A 14680-nucleotide genomic window follows, 5' to 3' on the forward strand; every position below is an offset into this window, starting at 1 on the left:
GGGGTACTCCGGTGAAAACCTTTTTTCTTTTAAATCAACTGGCGGCAGAAAGTTAAACATATTTGTAAATTACTTCTATTCAAAAATCTTAATCCTTCCAGTACTTATTAGCTGCTGAATGCTACAGAGGAAATTCCTATCTTTTTGGAACACTGATGACATCACGAGCACAGTGCTCTCTGCTGACATCTCTGTCCATTTCAGCAACCATGCATAGCAGATGTATGCTAAGGGCAGCATGGTGGCTCAGTGGTTTGCACTGCTGCCTTGCAGTGCTGGGGACTTGGGTTCTAATCCCACTAAGGACAACAATAAATAAAGCGTTATTATTATTATAATAACGTCAGCAGAGAGCACTGTGCTCGTGATGTCATCAGAGAGCATTCAAAAAAGAAAATAATTTCCTCTGTAATATTCAGCAGCTAATAAGTACAGGAAGGACTAAGATTTTTTAATAGAAGTAATTTACAAATATGTTTAACTTTCTGCCACCAGTTGATTTAAAAGAAAAAAGGTTTTCACCGGAGTACCCCTTTAACGGTGAGGCCTGACTGGTAGTAGCAGACATTTTTTACCAGCTTTTGAGCTTGCAGCAAAATCCCTTCTTGTGATGTACGTGTCCTCTAAGGGTTAATTTTCTTTACATTTTTTTTATTTGAAAAATAAAAATGTGTCATTTTAATTTGTATAAGAAGAGAATTATTATTAGAATATAAAGAAAAATATATATAGATATATTATTATTTTATATACACTCTTACTCTGGTGCAAATGATTATTTTTTTTTTTTAAATAAACTGGTGTCAGAAAGTTAAACAGATTTGTAAATTACTTAAGTACTGGAAGGAATAAGATTTTTTAATTATCAGCTTCTGTATAATACAGAGGAAGTTCGATTGTACCCGCAAAAAACAAGCATATGGGTCTGTAGATGGAAAAATAGGAATAATGGCCATTATAGGGTGAAGAGGAAAAAACAAAAGTGCAAAAACTAATAAAGACCTTTTTTACAGACTATTTTGGTTAAAATTATTTTGTGTACCAGGACAAGTGGATTGTCATGAGGGACAAGTAGATTTTGCTTCGTTTTAGTCCCTGAGACAAGTATTTTATTTCTTGTTTTTTGCGTGACCAGTTGTACTTTGTAATGAAATCTCTCATTTTTAACATTAAAATGTACGGGGAACCCAAAAAATTTTCAAAACCACAATTGTGCACATTTTGGAGGGTTTCGTTTTCACACTGTACACTTTACGGTAAAAATGACATGTGTTCTTTATTCTGTGGGTCAATATGATTAAAATGATACCCATGGCTAGATACTTTTATATTTTTGTACCGCTTAGAAAAAATCTAAAACTTTTTGTACAAAATCAGTAATCTAAAATCGCCCTATGTTGACCACCTATAACTTTTTCATTTTTCCGTATATAGGGCGGTATGAGGGCTAAGTTTTGTGCGCCGTCATCTGTATTTTTTTTTATCGATGCAACATTTGCATATATAAAACTTCTAGATCATTTTTCATTAATTTTATAAAATTTCATTAAATTTCATAAATTTTTTGGGGGAATAAAATATGACAAGCAGCATTTTTGCCTTTTTTTTAATTTTATTTTTTACGTTTACGCCGTTCACCATACGGGATCTTTACCATTATATTTTGATAGTTCAGACAGTTACGCACACGGCGATACCAAATATGTTTATATAAAAAAAAATGTTAAGCTTTTTGGGGTAAAACGGGAAAAACTGACAATCTTAATTTTTATTGGGGGAGGGGATTTTTCACCTTTTTATTTTATTTTTATTTACTTTTTATTTTTACATTTTCCAACTTTTTATTTTTTTTACACTTTTTATCTCCCCATAGGGACTACTTATAGGAATCATTTGATTGCTAATACTGATCAGTGCTATGCATAGGGCATAGCACTGATCATTATTATGGGTGATCTTCTGCTCGATCTCAGACCAGAGCAGGAGATGCCGGGAGATGGACGGAGGCAGGTTAGGGGACCTCCGTCCACCATTACAGATGATCGGATCGCCGCGGCAGCGCTGCGGGCGATCCGATCATCTATTTTAACATGCGCATTGCTGCAGATGCCGTGATCTGTATTAATCACTGCATCTGAGGGGTTAATGGCGGACATTACCGGCGGGTCCCCGGCTGCTAACCTGCCGTGTATGACTTGAGCACCGCTCCGATGCTCGCGGTCATACGCAGGACGTAAATGTACGTCCTGGTGCACGAACTACCTCCAAACCAGGACGTACATTTACATCCGTGGTCATTAAGGGGTTAAAGGGAATGTGTCAGCAAATGTGTTTTTTTTATTTTATTTATATTTTTATAGAGGTTAAAGTATTTTTGGAAATATATAAAAAAAAATTGTCTCAAAATAAGCAAAATTAAATAATAACTTATATTTCCCACTGTTGACCAGCAGAGGAAGGTAACATGAGGAATCTGGTGAAAGCAAGGAACTTGTAAATGGAGTGCTGCAAATCTGGCCTCGCTCGTCTACCTTCCTCTTCTGTCTGTATGCAAAAGGAGAGGGGGGAGGGTTTTTTGTAGTTTTTTCCATTCCACTGTCACCATTTTGTTGGTGACAGTGTGGTGCCCCTCCCCCGTGCTATCTGCTTTCTGCCGACTTTCTTTCCCCGGCTGATCCATTGACAGATCACTGCTCCTCAGGGACTTCATGAAAATGGTGCTGGCTCCCCTTTCATTTCACATGTGCAGTGAGCATCCCATGCTTTTCTATGAGACACACTCAGTCATAAAGGGGTACTCCCCTGGAAAACATTTTTTCTTTTAAATTAACTGGTGCCAGAAAGTTAAACAGATTTGTAAATTTGTATTTAAAAATCTTAATCCTTCCAGTATTTATCAGCTGCTTTATGCTCCTGAGGAAGTTCTTTTCTTTTTGAATTTCTTTTCAATCTGACCACAGTGCTCTCTGCTGACACCTCTGTTCATGTCAGGAACTGTCCAGAGCAGGATAGGTTTGCTATGGGGATTTGCTCCTACTCTGGACAGTTCTTGATATGGACAGAGGTGTCAGCAGAGAGCACTGTGGTCAGACAGAAAGGAAATTCAAAAGAAAAGAACTTCCTGTGGAGCATATAACAGCTGATAAGTACTGGAAGGATTAAGATTTTTTAATAGAAGTCATTTACAAATCTGTTTAACTTTCTCGCACCAGTTGATTTAAAAGTGTTTTCCAGTGGAGTACCCCTTTAACTTTCTTATGCCCTGTGCCTGCCATAAAGCATCTGCGTAGGTGTTGTGAAGTGACAGGCTGCAGTAATGGCAGCCCACAGTACAAACTTTATTAATAAATAACATTAAAACGACATTGTCCTAAAACTAAATACATAAAAGAAATGCTTTATCTTGATATAACAATTGTATTTATTAAAAAAAATAAAATGGTAACAAATTCCCTTTAAATTTCAACCCCCCCCCCCCCCCCCCCGATGCCTGACCTATTCCTGTAACCTGAGCCAAAAACAAGATGTGAACAGAACCCTATTGTAGCCACATTTGGATCTAAATGATGGGTCTAGTGCCGAGATTTAGACGTCTCCAAGGGTCACGTCATATGGTATATTGAAGATTTCAGTACCTTGAATGGTCTTCTCTCCATTCCTGCATTCTAGATCTCTGACTGTTTTTGCAGATCCCGGGCCCCACCTGCCCACCCTGTGACCCTTTTTGCTTTTCCTATGGAAAGTGGCCGAATGACTCAAGTTCACAACATTCCAAGATAATGCAAACTCATTTTTTCTGGCTCACGAAACAGGAACGAAGGGTGAGCGCCCCTGATTTATGTGTAACAGAGAAAGCGTTTAAAGTGAGAGCGGGGACCGCGCCAGCTGGCCGCGCCGCCTCAGTCATAACAACTGGTTAACGTTTTCGGGGACCCCAGGGGCAAATTCGCACAAATCAAATAGTCATTATCACTCGTTTGCAGCTACGTCAACAACGTCTAGAAATGATCCCTGGAAAAAATGGGGATTTGGTTATGAAAAAAAAAATTAATTCTATATATAATTTACATCTCTGCGGAGTGCGGCCACAAAGCACAGTGGTGGCCTGAGATGTAAGTAACGCTTCTGTACATCTCTGCGGTGTTTTACTTTAAGGCAGGGGTTTCCAAACTGTGGCCCTCCAGCTGTTGCAAAACTACAACTCCCAGCACTCCCAAGAATTAATCTGATGCCATCTGCATGTTAGGCGGGGGGGGGGGACTGTCTGAGTTTTCCTCAATCCTGGATTCTGTTGGTTAAGACAGCGACCTCCAAAGCCATAGGCCAGTGTTTCCCAAGCAGGGTGCCTCCAGCTGTTGCAAAACTACAATTCCCAGCATGCCCAGACAACCTTCGGCCGCTGTTCCTTCTCTCTATTATTCGTAGTGGTTTCTAAGGTTAAAGGGATACTCCGGTAAAAAAAACTTTTTTTTTTTTTTTTTTTTAAATCAACTGGTGCCAGAAAGTTAAACAGATTTGTAAATTACTTCTATTAAAAAAAATCTTAATCCTTCCTGTACTTATTAGCTGCTGAATACTACAGCGGAAATACTTTTCCGTTTGAAACACAGAGCTCTCTGCTGACATCATGAGCACAGTGCTCTCTGCTGACATCTCTGTCCATTTTAGGAACTGTCCAGAGTAAAAGGAAATCCCCATAGCAAACATATGCCGTTCTGGACAGTTTTTAAAATGGACAGAGATGTCAGCAGAGAGCACTGTGCTCGTGATGTCAGCAGAGAGCTCTGTGTTTCAAAAAGAAAAGAATTTCCGCTGTAGTATTCAGCAGCTAAAAAGTACAGGAAGGATTAAGATTTTATAATAGAAGTAATTTACAAATCTGTTTAACTTTCTGGCACCAGTTGATTTAAAAAAAAAAAAAAAAAATTTCACCGGAGTACCCCTTTAACCTCTTAAGGACCCATGACGTATGCGTACATCATGAGTCCCGGTCCTGCGATATAACGCGGGGTCACACGGTGACCCCGCATCATATCGCGGCGGGCCCAGCGTCATAGTGAAGCCGGGACCCGCCTCTAATAGCGCGCGGCACTGATCGCTGTGCCGCGCGCTATTAACCCTTTAGCCGCGCGCTCAAAGCTGAGCCGCGCTGCTAAAAACGAAAGTAAAAGTGCCCGGCTAGCTCAGGGAGCTGTTCGGGATCGCCGCGGTATAATCGCGGCATCCCGAACAGCTGTAGCACAGGAGGAAGGTCTCTTACCTTCCTTCCTGCAGTCCGATCGCCGAATGAATGCTTCAAGCCTGAGATCCAGGCTTGAGCATTCAATCGCCGAAAACACTGATTGATCCATTCCTATGGAGATGGATCAATCAGTGTAAAAGATCAGTTAATGCAATGTTATAGCCCCCCCTATAGGAGCTATAATATTGCATTAGAAAAGTGTAAAAAAAATCATTAACCCTTTCAATTATCCCTTCCCCTAATAAAAGTTTGAATCACCCGGCATTTCCAAAAATAAAAAAAAACATTCTGTAAATAATAATAAAAATAAACATATGTGGTATCGCCGCGTGCGGAAATGTCCGAATTGTAAAAATATACCGCTTTTTAAACCGCTCGTTCAATGGCGTACGCGCAAAAAAATTCCAAAGTCCAAAATAGCGCATTTTTGATCACTTTTTATACCACAAAAAAGAGAATAAAAAGTGATCAAAAAGTCTGATCAGAACAAACATGGTACCGCTAAAAACTTCAGATGACGGCGCAAATAATGAGTCCTCAAAGCGCCCTGAACACAGAAAAATAAAAAAGTTATAGGGGTCAAAAGATTACCATTTTAAACGTATAAATTTTCCTGCATGTATTCATGATTTTTTTCTGAAGTGATACAAATTCAAACCTATACAAGTAGGGGATCATTTTAACCGTATGGACCTACAGAATAATGATAAGGTGTCATTTTTGACAAAAAATGTACTGCGTAAAAACAGAAGCCCCCAAAACTTACAAAATAGTGTTTTTTCATCAATTTTGTCGCACATTGATTTTTTTTCCCGTTTCACCGTAGATTTTTGGGTAAAATGACTAATGTCATTACAAAGTAGAATTAGTGACGCAAAAATTAAGCCATTATATATAATTTTAAGTGAAAATTTTTAAGAGTTATGATTTTTTAAAGTTAAGGAGGAAAAATTGAAAATGAAAAAACGGAAAAAGCCCGGGTCCTTAAGGGGTTAAGGACCGGGTTTATTTCGTTTTTTGCTCCTTGCCTTTAAAAAATCATAACTCTTTCAATTTTGCACCTAAAAATCCATATGATGGCTTATTTTTTGCGCCACCAATTCTACTTTGTAATGACATCAGTCATTTTGCCCAAAAATCTACGGTGAAACGGAAAGAAAAATCATTGTGCGACAAAATTGAAAAAAAAAACGCCGTTTTGTAACTTTTGGGGGGTTCCGTTTCTACGTAGTACATGTTTCGGTAAAAATTACACCTTATCATTATTCTGTAGGTCTATACGATTAAAATGATACCCTACTTATATAGGTTTGATTTTGTCGCACTTCTGGAAATAATCATAACTACATGCAGGAAAATTAATACGTTTAAAATTGTCATCTTCTGACCCCTATAACTTTTTTATTTTTCCATGTATGGGGCGGTATGAGGGCTAATTTTTTGCGCCGTGATCTGAAGTTTTTAACGGTACCATTTTTGCATTGATAGGACTTATTGATCATTTTTAAATGATATAAAAAGTGACCAAAAATGCACTATTTTGGACTTTGGAATTTTTTTGCGCGTTTGCCATTGACCGAGCGGTTTAATTAATGATATATTTTTATAATTCGGACATTTCCGCACGCGGCGATACCATATATGTTTATTTTTATTTACACTGTGTTTTTTGTTTTTTTATGGGAAAAGGGGGGTGATCCAAACTTTTAATAGGGGAGGGGTTAAATGATCTTTATTCACTTTTTTTCCCACTTTTTTTTTGCAGTGTTATAGCTCCCATAGGGACCTATAACACTGCACACACTGATCATTGTTATGCCATAGGGACCTATAACACTGCACACACTGATCTTTGTTATCCCATAGGGACCTATAACACTGCACACACTGATCTTTGTTATCCCATAGGGACCTATAACACTGCACACGCTGATCATTGTTATCCCATAGGGACCTATAACACTGCACACGCTGATCATTGTTATCCCATAGGGACCTATAACACTGCACACACTGATCTTTATCATTGATCACTGATTTCTCATAGGAAACCAGTGATCGATGATTCTGCCGCTTGACTGCTCATGCCTGGATCTCAGGCACAGAGCAGTCATTCGGCGATCGGACAGTGAGGAGGCAGGTAGGGGCCCTCCCGCTGTCCTGTAAGCTGTTCGGGATGCCGCGATTTCGCCGCGGCTATCCCGAACAGCCCACTGAGTTAACCGGCAGTTTTTACTTTCACTTTTAGCCACGCGCTCTGAGTGCGCGGCTAAAGGGTTAATAGCGGGGCGCCGCGATCGGCGCTGCGCGCTATCAGCGGCGGGTCCCGGCTTCACTATGACGCCGGGCCCGCCGTGATATGATGCGGGGCTACCGTGTAACCCCGCGTTATATCACGGGAGCAGGACCAAGGACGTACCGGTACGTCCTTGGTCCTTAAGGGGTTAAATCAATAGCGCGGTTTCCTCCTTAGACAGAGCTCCGCTCATAGTCTGGAAGATTCCAGAGGATTTGATAACATTCCTGAAATGATAGAAAAATTTACAGAAAAAAAATTAAGGCATGGTCAGTATCCTCCAAGTCAGTGTTTCCCAACCAGGGTGCCTCCAGCTGTTACAAAACTACAACTCCCAGAATGCCCAGACAGCCGAAGGCTGTCTGGGCATGCTGGGAGTTGTAGTTTTGCAACAGCTGAAGGCACCCTGGTTGGGAAACACTGGCCTAGGGCTTTGGAGGCTGCCACCCACCAATTCCTAAGGGATCGAGTTCAATAACATCACATTAAAGGGGTACTCCAGTGGGGAAAAAAAAAAATCAACTGGTGCCAGAAAGCTAAACAGATTTGTAAATTAATAATATAAAGTAGAAAAAGATAGTGGCAATGGCACCTAACGGTCTGTTAAAAAATGCAATAAATTCAAATACTAGAGGTCCCACAAATATCCCAAAAAATAGTGGTAGTCCATATACACAAAGAATGTCCTGCGTAACAGTGGTGCCTGGACAGAATCTGTGCAATTCAATAAATACCAGTAATAAAGAAAAGGGGTCCGGCAACTAAGGAGGCGATTAACCGGTTGATTTCGTGCACATGCACCTGAGCTTCCCTCACTCTCTCCTGCCCCATGGACGGACCTCGTGTTGACTAGCAGCTAGCGTCTTACTGTGAGTTGCCGGACCCCTTTTCTTTATTACTTGTAGATTTGTAAATTACTTCTCTTAAAAAATCTTAATCCTTCCAGTGCTTATCAGCTGCTGTATGTTCCACAGGAAGTTCTTTTCTTTTTGAATTTCCTTTCTGCCTGACCCCAGTGCTCTCTACTGACACCTCTGTCCATTTTAGGAACTGTCAAGAGTAGGAGCAAATCCCCATAGCAAACCTCTCCTGCTCTGGACAGTTCCTGACATGGAGAGAGGTGGCAGCAGAGATCAGTGTGGTCAGACAGAAAATAAATTTGAAAAGAAGAGAACTTCCTGTGGAACATACAGCAGCTGATAAGTACTGGAAGGATTAAGATTTTGTCATAGAAGTAATTTACAAATCTGTATAACGTTCTGGCACCAGTTGATTAGTTGATTTAAAAAAAAAAAAAAAAAAAAAAAAAAAAGAGTACCCCTTTCAAAAAGCAGTTTTTTTTTTGTTTTTGATTATAGACTGCTATTGTCAGAGAAAAATGTAGAGTTTCTTGATCATGCCTTGGGCTTACCTGTTTTAGTTGATGTGGCAGGCATGGGTTAGGCTCTATTTTTGAACTAAATCCATTACTAAAATGGTTCTGTAATGCTGCCTACATTTCTCAAGAAACCTCTGGCTGTGCAGAGTGAGAGGGGGTGTGGCGTCTGATCACTGCACATGGTCATCTATTTAGACTGCCGATGCTAAAGGTCATCCCGGTTAACTAATTACAGTCATAGGTGCACACAAGAGCTTACACATTATTCTCTGTTATGGAAGAAGATCTTCGGAGGGACAGATCTCTGGAGTGCAGATACGTATTTAACCCATTAATCCCTCATCGGTCTCCTGTTCACCCCCAATATAACCCGGTGTATTGGGTTTCGTGTGAGTGAACAGATGACAGTCAGCTTTCTACCCCCCGCACTAACCAGTGGTACTGGCTGGTAGTGCGGGGGACGCTGAGCAGTTTGATCCTTACCGTGCCCGTATCTGCTGCGCCGTTCGGACGTAATCTTCTATTTTCGCTATATGCAAATGAGGTGCTAACTGGCATTGGCCGGGCTAACTGGCACTCTGACGTCAGTACCGCCTGCCGCAGCGCTGCCCAGCTCATAAATATTCCGCCCCTCCCTCCGCCTCTCCCTCTTCTCCCTGCTCTGTAATGAAGAGAGAGGGGAGGAATATTGATGAGCTGGGCGGCGCTGCGGCAGGCGGCACTGACGTCAGAGTGCCAGTTAGCCCCGCCGATGCCAGTTAGCACCTCATTTGCATATATCGAAAATAGATGGTTACATCAGAACGGCGCAGCGAATTCGGGCACGGTAAGGATCAAACTGATCAGCGTTCCCCGCACTACCAGCCAGTACCACTGGTTAGTGCGGGGGGGGGAGGGGGGGGGGAGAAAGCTGACAGTTTTCCTGGAGGAGCTATAGAGAAGCTTATCTACTGCAGCATAAGTTGGTAACAGAGAATAATGTGTAAGCTCTTGTGTGCACCTATGACTGTAATTATATAACTGGGGTGACCTTCAGCATCAGCAGCCTAAATAGATGACCATGTGCAGTGATCAAACGCCTCACCCCCTCTCACTCTGCACAGCCAGAGGTTTTTTTTGAGAAATGTAGGCAGCATTACAGAACCATTTTAGCAATGGATTTAGATCCATAATAGAGCCTAACCCATGCCTGCCGCATTAACTAAAACAGGTAAGCACAAGGCATAATCAAGAACCTCTACATTATGCTCTGATAATAGCAGTCTATAAACAAAAACTAAAAAATAAAAAATCTCGGAGTGCTTCTTTAATGTTATTGGACTCGATCCCTTAGGAATTAATCTGATGCCATCTGTATGTTAGGACTGTCTGAATTTTCTTCAATCCTGGATTTTGTTGGTTGAGTCAGCGACCTCCAAAGCCATAGGCCAGTGTTTCCCAACCAGGGAGCCTCCAGCTGTTGCAAAACTACAACTCGCAGCATGCTCAGATAGCCTTCGGCTGTCTGGGCATTCTGGGAGTTGTAGTTTTGCAACAGCTGGAGGCACCTTGGTTGGAAAACACTGACCTGGAGGATACTGACCATGCCTTAAAGGGGTACTCCACTGGAAAACATTTTGTTTTTTAACTCAACTGGTGCTGGAAAATTAAAAAGATTTGTAAATTACTTCTATTAAAAAATCTTAATCCTTCCAGTACTTATTAGCTTCTGTATGATCCACAGAAAGTTATTTTCTTTTTGAATTTCCTTTCTGCCTGACCACAGTGCTCTCTGCTGACACCTCTGTCCATTTTAGGAACTGTCCAGAGCAGGAGAGGTTTTCTATGGGTATTTGCTCCTGCTCTGGACAGTTCCTAAAATGGACAGAGGTGTCAGCAGAGAGCACTGTGGTCAGGCAGAAAGGAAACTCAAAAGAAAAGAACTTCCTGTGGATCATACAGCAGCTGATAAGTACTGGAAGAATTAAGATTTTTTTAATAGAAGTAATTTACAAATCTGTGTAACTTTCTCTTTTTCCTCTATCACTTCAGGAATTTTATCAAATCCTCCGGAATCTTCCGGATTATGAGCGTAGCTCCGTCTAAGGAGGAAACCGCGCTATTGATTTAACCTTAGAAACCACTACGAATAATACTGAGAAGGATCAGCGGCCGTGATCACGTGACATTTATCCTGGCATCCTATGGGGCAGCGCAGAGGGCAGCAGCGCCTGTTTTCCCTCTGTGTTTTCTTTGCGTCCAGACTTGTCGCGCTTCGGCCGGGGACATTGCATAGATCTCGTTTTCCTGACCTCTGCTTCATTTCCAGGTCTCTATTGTTTTCAACCTTTAATGGGGATGAAGTTTCCTTACTGAATAGTGACTAGTGTTTCAGATATTTTCCCCCCTTTCTTAGCTGGCACCAAGTGCCCACAGTGCTCAGGGCGCGGTGATGAGTGAATTGTGCCAAGCGCGCGACTGCAGACACCAATAACAAAAGGATGTCGGCAGGAAGTCTGACGTGGGGAGGGAGCGAAAAGTCAAGGTACTATTAGGTGCATGTCACTGCATTTTCCAAATAATTTATTAATTAATTATGAATTAATTAATTTTAATTTAATTTATTTGACAATTTAATTGATTTATTTTTTATTTATTTAAATGTAATCGATTTATTTATTTCAATTTAATTGATTTATTTTAGTTTATTTTTATTTATTCATTTCATTTTTTATTTTGGTTAGTGTTTTTTCTTATTTTTTTTTTTTTTTTTTTTTTAGCTTTTTACCTGTGTGGGAAAACTATGAGACTGGTGATGGTAACCAGTCATTAGGGAAAATGTATCAAAAAGGGTCTAGACCAGTGTTTCCCAACCAGGGTGCCTCCAGCTGTTGCAAAACTACAACTCCCAGCATGCCCGGACAGTCTTTGGTTGTAGTTTTGCAACAGCTGGAGGCACCCTGGTTAGGAAACACTGATCTAGACATATTTTAATTGTATATTTAGATCAGTGTTTCCCAATTAGGGTGCCTACTGCTGTCGCAAAACTACAACTCCCAGCATGCCCGGACTGTAGTTTTGCAACAGCTGGAGGCACACTGGCAGAAATATTTTGCTTGGAAATTCCGCTGCAGCAGAGTCCCATTGATTTCAATGGCATTCTGCTGCACCATGCACACGGCGGAATTTCTGCGGCAGATGAAATCCCGATTTCGGCATTCACAGAAACAATAATCATGTTCTTAGTTTCTGTGGATTCTGCTCAGAAATGCATTGCCATCTATGGGGACAGCGGGTTTCTGAGTGGTCCTAGCACTGGCAGAACATGCAAATTTGCCTGTGTTCTGCAAATTTTAGCCTAAGGGTACCGGTACGTTCACACGGGCGGATTACCGGCAGAATTTCCCCAGCGTATTTGCTGCTGAAAATCCGCAGCGTATTTTGCTACCATTGACTTCAATGGGTCAGCAGAAAATCTGCAATGGAGGCAGATTTGCAGATTTTCCTTCAGACCCATTGAAGTCAATGGTAGCAAAATACGCTGCAGATTTTCAGCAGCAAATAATTTTCAGCAGGAAATTCCGCAGGTAATCCGCCCGTGTGAACGTACCCTAAAGATAGAATATTCCCTTTCATTGTCAGCAAATCGGGCTCTTGGAATTGGTGAGAATCTGAAACACAATGGAGGGAATTTGTCTTTTATTTATTTATTCATTCATTAATTCATTTATTGAAATAAGACACTGGTCTAGAAAAAAAAGAAAAAGAAAGCAACAACCTGATAGGTTGCTATGGGCAACAACTCCACTTTTCCCTTGCGCCAGTTTTGATACGTCCCCTGCTGACCCCACATTGGCGCCCATAGGGATACAGCAATTCCGATTAGGCTTATTCATGCTTAACCTTTTACAGTCATGTACACACATTTTTGGAGACTACAGCAGGCCAAAGGCATCATGGATTATTTGCAGTTTTCAAGGCGCTACCATGGATGGTGGTGAAACCTCCAAAACGTAAGTGTTCCCCAATTTAACCCTTTTGCTGCTACTGGGTTTGTGATCATTTTTCAAGCTTCATACTTTTAAACATCATATAGTCAAATACATCCCCCCCCCCCCCCCCCCATCCATATATTTTCTGAAAATAGAGACGATACGTAAAAATGCCACCAAGCACTTTACAGGTATGGACGCCTTTTATGCAGTTTTGCATCAAACAGTAAAGTCTTGTGAAAAATGTGCATGTGTCTAAGGCTATGTTCACACTAGGGACTGTCCGCACAGAAAATCTTTGTGGCGACATTCCGGAAACGAGGCGCTAGGACTGCACAAAAATACGCTGTCTCATAGACGTCTATGCATTCCGTGAACTGGTTGGTTCTTTCGGCGGACACAGAAAATGGAATTTCTGTGCCGGAAACATCTGTCACAGAAATTCTGCTGCGTGCACAGTGCAGCAGAGTCGTGTTGAATTCAATGGTACCCTGCTGCAGCGGAATTTCCATGCGGACATTCCAAGTGGAATTCCACACGGAAATTCCGACATGTGAGCATAGCGGTTTTTTTTTTGTTTTTGTTTTTTTATATCATACACAGGTAACAGAGGCTAGATAACCCCCACTTATTTCCACAATTACACAAGAGCTTAAAGGGGTAATCCAGGAAAAAACTTATATATATATATCAATCAGCTGGCTCCAGAAAGTTAAACAGATTTGTAAATTACTTGTATTAAAAAATCTTAATCCTTTCAGTACTTATGATCTGCTGAAGTGGAGTTGTTTTCTCCTGTCTAAATGCTCTCTGATGACATGTGTCTCGGGAACTGTCCAGAGTAGAGGCAAATCCCCATAGCAAAACCTCTCCTACTCTGTGCAGTTCCCGAGACAAGCAGAGATGTCAGCACAGAGCACTGTTGCCAGACTGAAAACAACAACTCAACTTCAGCAGCTGATAATTATTGGAAGGATAACATTTTTTTAATAGAAGTAATTTACAAAGTAAATTTACAAAGTAAAATTTATAGCCTTTACCTCAAGAACCTCACCAACTAAGGTACATATTGATATGTAAGGAAACGTGAATGAATTAAGTAAAAAAAACAGCTTCACTAATACAGAAAGAATTTTAATTCAATAAAATATAAAAATATAAAATATACTACACAATTGCAGGCACTAATAAATACCCCACTGGGCCCTAGTGGAGTAATCAATGTTAATTGAATGGACATAAGATGTTAATTCGGCATATATGTATATGCAGTCCAATAATCCGGCACCTGGTTAAAAAGTCCCTTTGCGGAGCAGGTGGTTAAAGTGCACTTGAAACATCTTATAAAATCAGACTCCGAATAGTCAATAGATGTTAGAAATAAAAGAGATATTAATACTTCTCACCGCCTGCAGCCGCCTGGTTCTCACTGGCGTGGACCGATGTCATGCGGCTGTTATGGGCTCTCCCGTATATCCACAAGATGGTACGTGGCGATCTCACACTAGGTTCGCAACCCCGATGGCAACGAGGTGCGACACGGTGGTCCGAGCAACAGCTTTCATCCGCTCCACAGTAAATGGCTCGGTGGTGACAAAGCCGACACTATGGCAGGAGTATAAATGTAACACAGGAGCGGCGTCCATCGTGGAGATCTGCAGGTGAGATGCCGCCAAACAGTGCGGGAGATTGGAGCCTGGGTTAACTCCTCAGATGCCGAGATAGGTGCGGACGCTGGTGGTAGAATGCGTACCAGCAAAAGTGTGAATAGTGCCAAATCCTATACGCATTTC

The 14680-nt window shown here is 41.2% G+C and overlaps 1 protein-coding gene across 1 annotated transcript in view; it reads right to left on the minus strand.

Annotated features, from left to right (window-relative positions):
- Positions 1-14680, minus strand: part of LOC130294424 (high affinity cGMP-specific 3',5'-cyclic phosphodiesterase 9A-like) — a 56757-nt gene that overhangs the window by 317 nt on the left and 41760 nt on the right. The window lies entirely within an intron of this gene.

This window comes from Hyla sarda, chromosome 10, assembly GCF_029499605.1.
Source record: "Hyla sarda isolate aHylSar1 chromosome 10, aHylSar1.hap1, whole genome shotgun sequence".
Taxonomy (NCBI): Eukaryota; Metazoa; Chordata; class Amphibia; order Anura; family Hylidae; genus Hyla; species Hyla sarda.